This window comes from Primulina eburnea, chromosome 15 (genome assembly GCF_022965805.1).
Source record: "Primulina eburnea isolate SZY01 chromosome 15, ASM2296580v1, whole genome shotgun sequence".
Taxonomy (NCBI): Eukaryota; Viridiplantae; Streptophyta; class Magnoliopsida; order Lamiales; family Gesneriaceae; genus Primulina; species Primulina eburnea.
The window spans coordinates 23,635,461-23,646,631 of record NC_133115.1 but is presented as its reverse complement, the minus strand read 5'-3'; the positions used below and the strand labels follow the sequence as shown (position 1 = coordinate 23,646,631).

The 11,171-nt window shown below is 37.4% G+C and overlaps 1 non-coding gene across 1 annotated transcript; it reads right to left on the bottom strand.

The window, feature by feature from the left end:
• Window positions 1–10,564: 10,564 nt before the first annotated feature.
• Window positions 10,565–10,670, bottom strand: LOC140815761 (small nucleolar RNA R71). The gene has a single exon (XR_012114408.1). It is a non-coding gene; the product is annotated as a small nucleolar RNA R71 (small nucleolar RNA).
• Between the last annotated feature and the right edge of the window lie 501 nt (window positions 10,671–11,171).

Here is an 11,171-nt window from a genome sequence, read left to right as displayed (position 1 = left end):
GAGTTGATCTTTTGCATCGTGCATGTGAGGGAGCCGCGCACGGTGACTCATAGTTTGGGTGGTTCAGGGCTGGTGCGTGGGTCGTTGGATGGAAATGGTCGAACAAGGGCCTTCAGTGATGTCTAAGGCTCGAGTCTATCTCTTGGTTCGGGTTGGAATTGGTATGGAGTAGTACGCAACGCATACGTGTCATACTGTCATTCCTTGGGCAACTTGTGTCCTATGGTTTTTTGTGCCTGGTTTAAAGGTTCGGTCATGGTTCGGGGCTCGTTTAGAGCGTTGGACAGTAGGTTGGGATGTGATTCATGTGTGGGTCGAGTCCCGAGTCGATTGGTACGTCCTAACTGGTTCTATTTATTTCGGGAGTCGTACATGTCTGAATGCACTTTTAGGGGTTGTTTTGGTTTTTATTTAATGATATTCTGCCAGCATGTCCGGGACGATCCACGATGTTCGTAAGTATGTATGACGTGCAAAATAATTATTTTTGAGATACGCAATTTGTCTTGTGACCAGTTATGTGTATGGGTTTGGAAGGCGGAGAACTTGTCCGGGGATCTGTCCGACCTCTCCGGGGCAATTATGTTATGTTAGAGAGTGGACATCCAGTCCAAGGGCTGTGGTGAACCCTGTCAGCCCAATACTGTGGTTAGTTTGATCAAACGATTTATGTTGTGGGCCACTTGCATTGAACAGAATTCTACACAAAATTATTTACGATTACAATTATGTATGAAGAGCATGAAAATATGATTTTATTAATTTTTTATGCAGAAAAGTCATGTTATACATATTTATGCTCATATTATGATATATTTGAGTCATGTTTAAATTGATGAATTTTTATTACGTACTACTTGTTATTCGCGGCTTATGCATGTTGAGTCTTTTGACTCACTAAACTTAATCGATGCGGATGATGTAGATGAGGATACGAGAGGTGGTGACGAGTGAGCAGGCTCGGACCAGTGGCAGTGTGAACCCGAGGACCTTGTAGATCACGATATTTTATTATACACGTTTTAAACTATATATTTACTCTAATTTTTATTCTTTAGTGATAGTGACAAGTTCGTTGAAACATATTAGGTTATGACATATTCAAATTAAGGTAGTCGTTATTAACTTGGGATTTTTATGATTGTGGTATTCAAGTGCTGGAGTTTTTATTTTTAACTTTATTTTTAAAATACGTTGTGATCATTATTTTAATTTAAAAGTTATGCTTATAATAAATTATATGATAGGAAATTTTTTAATTTTTATGCAAATAATAAAGTAGTATTATTTTAAGTAATGGGTTGTTACATATATTATAATAAATATTATGCAAGTTTCAAGATTGATAGGAAAATCAATAGTGGATAATGTCAGTTTCTTGGAGACTGATTGAGACCTTGGTTTAGTAAGAAGCAAATTTCAATTTCTACATCAATGGCTGAAGTTAAGTATCTTCCTGCAGGAAATTTTTTGTGTAATTCTATTTTGGATTCAACAACTGAAAGATTATGGTGGTCAAGCTTTTGAATCTCCGATCTTCTATGACAACACAAATGCTGTAGCAATCACTTACAGCCCCGTAAGAGATACAGTCCTGTCAGGCAAGTTTGCTATCTTCACTCATTGGGTAGTAATTTCGCCAAGATGATAGGGGCGAAAGGATTGAGTCGAGCCGGTAAAATTGCTAGATACCTCTTCTCCCCTCTCATAGTATGAAGCTCCAGACAGGGAGGTAGCGCACGACTATCATGCCTCGTTCTCAAGTGTTGTCCAAACATTAAATAAATATGTGAACCATTTTACAAACGGCTTGGAAAAAATCCACCTGAGTGGATTCAAGTCCAAACTAAAACTATTCAGTAAGTTAAGATTATTATCACAATCATTCCATATCTAAATTATCTACATCCAGATGCTCCACCCGTTGTAGAAAAAAATTCATTTGATATAGGATATGGAGGCATTTATCCAAAAATAGATATTTTTATCAATTCATTTTGATGGACGCCAATTATGATGTGATTACAAAGTGGTATAATGATGGTATCATTACCCATTTAAAAATTATGATGAAGGGAGTCTTCGCCCTTGAAAAGACATTACGTTTTCAATTCACGGTGTTGTCCCTTGGAGATTTAATTATTTTTATTGTCTAGCGAACCAATTTGTTGTTTGAGTTTTATTGATTCTTATGTAAAAAAATATTTATTTTAACAATATTTTATGGTTTATCCAGTTGTGTTATTTACTTTATTTGAACACACGTCCATGTTGTATAGATAAATTCCTTGAATATATATTAGGTATCATGAGATCTTCCTCTCAATGTAAGATCGTGAAACTCATTAGGAAGTGTACATTATATATATTTTAACATGTTCCTAGTCAAATCAACCGCCTAAAATAAGGATAAAGAGAGTAGCATCTGTATTGTAAACTTCATGTTCCATTGGTAATTAAGGGCATGAAGATGTTCATTCATATAGATGAGTGATCATTTTATAATGTACTGAATCACCCTTTCTCAGACTATCCAAGTAGTTATTACTCATCGAGTGGAATAATCTGTGATTATAGTTGTACACTATTAGTCATTTGACCCGCGACAACGTAAAGGCTTTACGTACTATCATGCACTTTGATCCGTTTTATCGAATCTATTGAGGGTCACCAAGTGGCGAGGTTAGGTGTATTTTCGATATACGTAGGATCCAATACATTGTAGTTGGGTGTTAAACGCTCGCCTACCAATGAAGATATCCTATGAGATCTACTGAGTTAATAATACAAAGAATATATGGTCATAGTAAGACATGTGCATTTTGGAAAAGTGTTTCCTTAATTACATGTATCATGTCACTAGTATTACTCAAAGATATATAACATTATTATCGAATTTATTTGCAACCCTTGATATATCAATGGATATAGATTCGATCGAGATATATGAGTTAAAGAGACCGTACTGTACGTTAATCATAACTTAATATTCTTACATGCGCTATCGGTGATACCTAGGGGATCACGGGGTGATGCTATTTGACGCTCTTACCATGATCTGATGGGTACAATCAGACTTTAGTTTTGGGGTCGATGAAAAGAATTAGGCTAATTATGGTAAGCCCGAATAGGAACTAATGTTGTTCCGAATCCCGTGAAGTTGTGAAGTCATGGCTAGATGTATCTCTGAACCATTTAAGGTCACACAAGTATTGGATTGTGTGTTCCTGTTGAGATAGTCAAGTTCAATTTTCTTCTTAGATCGAATTATACTGAAATCGATTCAATCACTTGCAAAGTAATTCAAATTTGACCACATGTAGTTTGATGGAGATTAAACATATTGCTTATAATAGAGTTTATAAATTGATACCACGTAATGGAATATGTGGAACTCTGTTAACAGCTAATTATGCAATGAGAGTGGAATTGCCTGTTTTAGTGAAGGAGTTCACAAAACTGGTAGGTGCCAAAAATGGATAAGCGAAAAAATTTGTCTTTCGAAATTTTCATTTTTCATTATATGAACTATAATTGTGCCCTCGATACGTAGACGATGCTGATCGTCGATCAGGGTTATAATGAGTTCACAATTATATATTTAGTAAATTTAGATATATTAATTAAATAATAATATGAGGAATAGTGATTATTAAGTGCAAAATTCTCATGAAACATTCTGAAAATGTCTAGAACAGATTAATTAATTAGTTAAGTTAATTAAATAAAGTTATTTGTATTATCAAAAGCTGATAATGATTTAATTATGCATGTTATTTTCAAGAGTAGAAAATACATACATGAGATTATGTTAAATAATGTAATTTTTACACACAAATTTTGTCCACCAAAATTTTCTGTACTCTTCCATCGCACCACAAATTTGGAGAACAAAATTTCTACAACCACTCTTCCATCGCACCATCGACCTGATGTTGCCGGATTTCTGAAATTCCGGTGATCCAATTTCGACGCAGACTTTGTTTAGATATCTAATGTAATCTATATGAAGAACAAAGTTTCTGATCGTGAACTTAATTTGACTATCGAAGAAAGAGGAAGATCCGTTCATAGGGATTTACAAGATGAATTATATCCCCTTAACCAAAAGGTTATTTCAGTAACTTCCGGGCCGGTTGTTCTTCCACTGTAAGGGACTGGAGACCCGAATTAATTGGGGACGATATTATATACAGAAGTGTAAATCAAATATAAACATCCTATTAATGGGTTAAGTCATATGAGGCTCAAGGAACATTTTGAATGTCAAAATTAAAACTATAAAACTTCTGATGCGTTTTGGATATGAGAAAACGATACTTCAATAGTTGCATCAAAGCCAAGGTTTCTCAAACATATGATTTTCTGTTATTAAATCGTTTTGATAGAATTATTTCAAACCGCATAAAAATCTAAATCGCAAGTCCTGAAATTTTTTCAAAAAACAAATTTCTTTTTGTCCTGCTTGGAATAGTTTCGGGCCGAATGTGAGGGCAACCGATGCAGATCTAGGCAGCGACGACTGCCCATGTGCAAGATAAAAAATTATTACAGTGCAGTTTCACACGGTGTTAGGATCGGGAAGGAGTTTAGGGGGTGAATAAACTCTTTAATAAATTGTCGTTTTTAAATTTTGTTTTCAAACTTTTTTAGGTGGTTGAAAATTTTCTCGAGCGGTTAGAAATGTGAACCATTTAAAAGTGCGGAAGACGGTTCATAATTTCTAATGATAGCTACAACTAGTTAGCTAGCCTGTTAACAAAAGATGTTTCAAAATGTAAGTGCTTGCAAAGTACAGACACGCGATTTTATGGATGTACAGATAGGGGTGAGCAAGATTTCGGTTAAACCGAATTAACCGACCGAACCGATTCAATTCAGAAATTCGGTTCGGTTATTTCGGAAATTCGATTTGCAAATTAAAAAATTTCGGTTATATAGGTTATATCGGTTCGGTTACGGTTTTCAAAATTTTGAAATCGGTTAACCGATATAATAAATATTATTATTTAATAATTGTTTTTATTTATCAATTTTTATAAATTTTTTATTTTAAAATCGATATAATATGTATTAATTGTGTTCAAATAAAACTTAAACATTTGTGATGTGTGTGATTTTATGTTTTTATGCATTTGTGTAAAGTGTAGTGTTAAAAAAAATTACATATGTAATTAAAGTTGAATCACAAATTTTTTTAAACTAATCGGCTAATTCGGTCGGTTTCGGCTCGGTTTTCATCGGTTATGAAAATTAATTCGATCGATTCGGTTATACTAAATATTTCGGTTCGGTTCGGTTCGGTTCGGTTATAGCTAATTTGGTTCGGTCGGTAACCGAATTAACCGAATGATCACCCCTATGTACAGCGATAAAACTTATACGTCATCCCTTCTTCCTCTTTAGGAAGGATTTCACTAAAATATTGGCTTTACAAACTGTTGCAACATATCCCTCCAATCAGGACTTATCATACTGCCTGTTTTGGAACTCTTAGTGACACTTTACACTTAAGGACCCTTGGTTCACCAGACAACTTAATAAATCAAATAACCAAATGTTATTGATATAAAGAAACAATATGTTTTGGTAGCACAAATTTGATCCTTCAAATGATCAGATATATTTCTGGTGAGTGCATGCTTGATGAGCAATGCGCTCAGAAACTTGAAGTATGCAAGCTTAGTGATGTGACAATGTAGTGGTTCGAAAGCTTGTATATTATATGAAAACGTTAGCGAGCTCTATCTTTCATTTCTTCAACTCTCCATTTATATGAGCTTTCATTCCAACAGTCGACAAATTATGTATAACGTAAACCTGTAGGGTTGAACTAATGTGTCACTATCAGCTGCAAAGACATTTAATGTTCTTTTTGCTTGTGCAGCTTGGAATCCCCTTCCTTTGAAGAGTTGTTGTTGAGTATCTTTCTGGGGTAACTGTTAGCTTAATCAGAATTTGTAGGATATTTAAGCAATCTTTATTTTTCGGGATAGTGACATAAATGAAGATCTTTATCAGGACTGGAGCCAAATATGGTTGACTTGTAGAGGTGAAAAAGCATTGAATGTCATGAGTTGGTCAGAGGATGTCCTTCATTTAGTGTGCAATAAATGGCTCTTTAATGAATCGGATGATGTCTTTGAACAACCGGTTGAAAATATTCTAGCGGTTGAAACTCTTCTACTGCAAGCAGTTGAAATCCAAGCGGTTGAAATGTTCCTGATATACAAGATAGATTGCGTTTGTTCCCTGGAATAGTTAGGTGTTATTTTTATTTTGTCAATCACTAAAACTTAAGGGTAATAATAATTTTTTTAACAATTTACCGGTTTTAGTGATGACAAAACCCAACTACAGAACTATACAACAATGTACAAATAATTAAGAAAGCGGAATAAGAGAAAGATTGTACATAATTGAGTGATAAAATTACAAGCTTCAAACAATACAAGCAATTATATTAACCTATTAACACAGTGCTTCAAAATTTCTTTTTTTCTTCACTCTTCTTCTGTTCTTCAAGTTGTTTTTGTATCAAGGTTTCATCTGCTTTGGCACGCTCTGCAACCCTTTTCCTTACAGCTTCTTCATCTTTTTGAACTTCATTCGGCCTCTTTCTTTCCCCCTTTTTGACATCACCATGCATAAGGAATTGCATGATTTTGGTCAGTTGAACGCCTTGGGCATCCATGCACTGAACAACGTGTGCTTGAAGTCTTTTCATTTGGCCCCAAAGCTCGGTGCACATGCTGATATGCGAGGAATTGTGAGGTTCTTTTTGGAGGGAAATACTTGTATTCATGACGAGAAATTCCTTGGAGAGATCAGATTTCATAGACTGAAAAGCTTCCTTGAGATCAAATTGCTTCCTGTTGAGGGCGAGAATTTATTTATCCATGATCTTCAGGTGGTCCAAAATATCCTTCTGGCTGTCTTCTTCCACAAGTTCTTCCTCGGGTTCGAAGAGGTCCAATGAAGAAAGCATTCTATCCTTGATGGAAGCCAGTTAAGAAAAAGATGCTTTTCTGGTTGACTTGGAAGAATGTGGTCATCGATTTCGGAAGCTAGAACATCAACCATTGTGTCAAATGCCACAGACAAAACAAGAATTGCTTTGCTGGAGACTTCTTGTGCCACAAGACCAGTTGATGGATTCTCAGGAATCACGGAGACCATAGGCAAAGAGGCAACCATTTCAATATCATCTGTAGGTGCAGCAGGTGAAGAGACTAAAGCTTTTTAGAGAATGCCCTGAGTAGGATCATTAGCAGATTCAAATGGTGAAGGAGAAGAGATATCCACTTGGTTTGTTCCCTGATCAAAATCAGATACATATTGCACAACTTCTTAGGCGGAGATGAGAGGTACTTCAGACAGACCAATATGTGCCGAAAGAGGATGCACAACTGATTCAAACTTGTGAATGGGTCTATCTTCCTCATGGATATCTTGAGGAGCTGTCGTGGAACTGGGTTCATCTTGTTCATGGACTGTCTCAGTGATGGGATCATTCATTTTCATGATGATTTCGACGGTTGGAAGGATGTAATATGCATCATTGGTCATAGCAGTTTCAATCGGTATATCGGAAACAACAGAAGTGGTAAGGACAGTAGAGGATGAAGATGGTGGTACCTGAGTAGTAGAGAAGTCTTTGATGGTCTTAAGAGCCAGCACTTCATCAAGGTTCAGTTCTGGATCAAATTTGGCCTTATTGCCAACCGCGGGCACTTGAAGTTCCTGCCGCTTAAGAGCGATAACCATTGAGATTGAGAGGCATCCATTTCAAGTTGGGCTATGACAGACGAGTCATTTTTGGCGGTTGGAGAAGTAGGAACAAAATTGTTCCTCTTCAGTTGAATTAGTGCTCGGAGAACACTTTACTTCAGCTATAATTCCAGAAAGTCTCTTTGAAGCAGAGCGGTTGGGATATCAGAGGCTTCTGTCCACTCCAACATTGAAAGTTCAAGTTTGGTAGCTGCTTTGATTTGCTGGTTTGAAGTGAGTCGAAGGTTGTGACTGTTTGAAATTCAACCCACTTATCAAATATTTCCATTTTCTGTCGAACGATCTCATTGACTCGTTCGCTTGTTAGCAAAATGGTAGTGTGGACATTATTGTTTTTGGGTGGATCTTCGAGCCAAATTTTATTCCCATTTTCTGTAGGATGAAGGAAAGGAATGAAGGAGAAGGAGGATGTGATTTCCGGTTCAGTCATTTTAATTCCTTAGAGATTTCTTGCTTTAACAGCGGGGACTAGAGAAGGAACCAACGGTGCATAGAGATGCTTGAACAACTTAATTTTGCAGCCTTGGGCTTTTCTGACTTTTTCTTCATAAAGACTTCGGAGACTAGTATGTCATCCCGAGATTCTTCCTCAGAACTGGATTTCAGAACCAGCTTACGTTATAACAAATTTGATTGCTGATGTGTGTCGTTTTTACGTGTTTTATTGCATTAGTCTGTGTGTGTTTTGCATTGTGCGTGCGTCTATTTCAATCACATTTTGTTCATTTTAGAATAAACATTCGCATTTTATCATATCTCACTCGGGCGTGACGAAATTGCAGGAAAAATGACCGGAAAAATAGAAAAAGGGACGACTTTGCTAAGCCAACAAGTCAAGGGACAGAAAAAGCGGCACCCGAGCGGTATATTTCTACCGCCCAGGCGCGATATATGAAAAGCTGAAGATTTTAACAGAAAGGTCGGTGCTCGAGCGGTAGTTTTCTACCGCCCGAGTGCGAAAGCCCCTCACCCCAAGAACTTCAACAGAAAGGTCGGCGCTCGAGCGGTACTTTTCTACCGCCCGAGCGCGAATGCTGCATGTTCCAAGGAGAATTACAGAGAGTGTGGCGCTCGAGCGGTACTTTTCTACCGCCCGAGCGCCGCCTATTTTTGGAAGATTATTGTGCGCGATTTCTTACCTTAATTTTGGAGTATGGCTGCTATGGAAAGAGGATTGGTCGAATTTTGGGGATTATTCAGACATTATTGAAGGGACCATAAGGAGTTTTGGAGAGCTTTTGCACTTGGATTGAAGATTCTACGGTTTCCGGGCATCGTTCTTCGCAGATTTCGTCACGTCTCGTATTTCCAGTTTATTTTCCTGTATTTAAATATTATTTTGCTTATTTTAATGATGAATTCTAGTAGCTAAACTTTAATATTTGTTGGGATAACAGGGGATCCTACCCCAAACTTTTAGTTGGTTAATTTATATTCCGGTTTGTGATTTATTCTTGATTATTCCACGATTTTTATTGTGTCGTTGAGCGTAGCTAACTTTAACGACAATTTTATATCACGAGTAAGTTCGAGAGAATAACTAGTGATAGGATCGAGTGGTATAATTCGCGGATCTACAATTTACATAGATATATGAAGTTGGATACGTGCCGATAGTCATAGTCCTTAGGGTCGAAAACTAGGGGGTTTCATAAATCGAAATGCGATTCATTCTTGATAAATAATTAAAGACATTTAATTACTTCATTGAGTGAATTAGTTTGGCATAGCTCGAGAGAGTGTGTTCAATTGAATAGGAAATCCTGTCGGAAGCGTAGAACACAATCGGACGAATTAATTAATTAATAAGGGGTAGGTGAACCAGAATTTCCAACAAATTCTTTTATCATTTGAAATTTAATCAATTGATTTAACAATCATATTTTATCATTTAATCTTTGAACTTGTTTATTTGATTTTCTTGCATTTTAGTAGTTATAACACAACGAATCACCTTTCGTCGCTAAAGTTTTAATAACTAAAATAATAATTGTTAAATACAGTCCTCAGCGGAACGATACACGTATTCACATACAATATATTATTACTTGACATCGTGCACTTGCGATTACTTTTTGAGCATACAAAATCATATTTTATTTGGGGATTTCACAGTGCAAGTTTTGCTCGATCAAGTTTTTGGCGCCGTTGCCGGGGACTGTTAATCTACAATTATATTTTTAGTTTATTTTATTTTTATTGAACTAACACTCCATATTTTAATTCAGATATCTCTTCCGGTGCATGCCAAAGTCACTTGACTTGGAGCTTGAGTGTGACCCTGAAATTGAAAGGACTTGCCGCAGGCGAAGACAACAGCAAAGACTTAAGGAACTAATGGAGAGGCACGAACAAGAGCAGGAGACGGAGCGCCAAAACGAGAGACGAATTGAGATGCCACGCCGCATACCCATGTTAGAGTATGCCCAGCCTTCTTTGGATGGTGCACGCCCCAGCATTGTGAGGCCGATTGTGCGGGCAAACCAATTCGAAATCAAACCAGCCATTATCCAGATGATTCAGAACACCGTCCAATTTGGAGGAACTCCTGTGGACGATCCAAACACACACATCGCGGATTTTCTTGAGATTTGTGATACTTTTAAATTTAATGGAGTTTCTGATGATGCTGTTAGACTGCGTTTATTTCCTTTCTCTTTGCGTGATAAAGCTAAAGCTTGGTTGAACTGTTTACCTGTAGGTTCGATAGCTACATGGGAGGACATGGCAAAGGCGTTTCTCATCAAATACTTTCCTCCATCGAAGACCATGAAGCTGCGGGCAGACATCACAACATTTGCTCAGTTCGATCAAGAGTCACTATATGAGGCGTGTGAGCGTTTCAAAGATCTATTACGAAGATGCCCACATCACGAGTTGCCACTTGGGTTAGTCGTTCAAACCTTTTATTACGGTTTTCTTACTCCTAACCGTACTATGATAGATGCTGCTGCGTGTGGGAACCTTTTGAGGAAGACTGCGGAAGAAGGATATGAGTTGTTGGAGGAGATGGCTGCTAGCAGCTATCATCCTCAATCTGACAGGAGCAACCAGCGGAGAAGTGCCGGAGTTCACCAGGTAACTGATTTTTCTGTTATTACTGCACAACTTGACGCTTTAAACAGGAAAATAGACGGCTTGAACGTGGGTGGCACGGCTATGCGTCTTCAAGAGATATTCTGTGAGAAGTGTGGAGGGGAACACTATGTGAAAGACTGTCAAGATGGAAATTCCTTCTATGTGCAAGATGAGGCACCGGTGAATCAAGTGGGAGTCCAAAACCGCCCAAGGAATGACCCTTACTCGAACACATATAATCCTGGGTGGAGGCAACATCCCAACTTCTCATGGGGCGGTCAAAACAGTCAGAATTGGCCGCA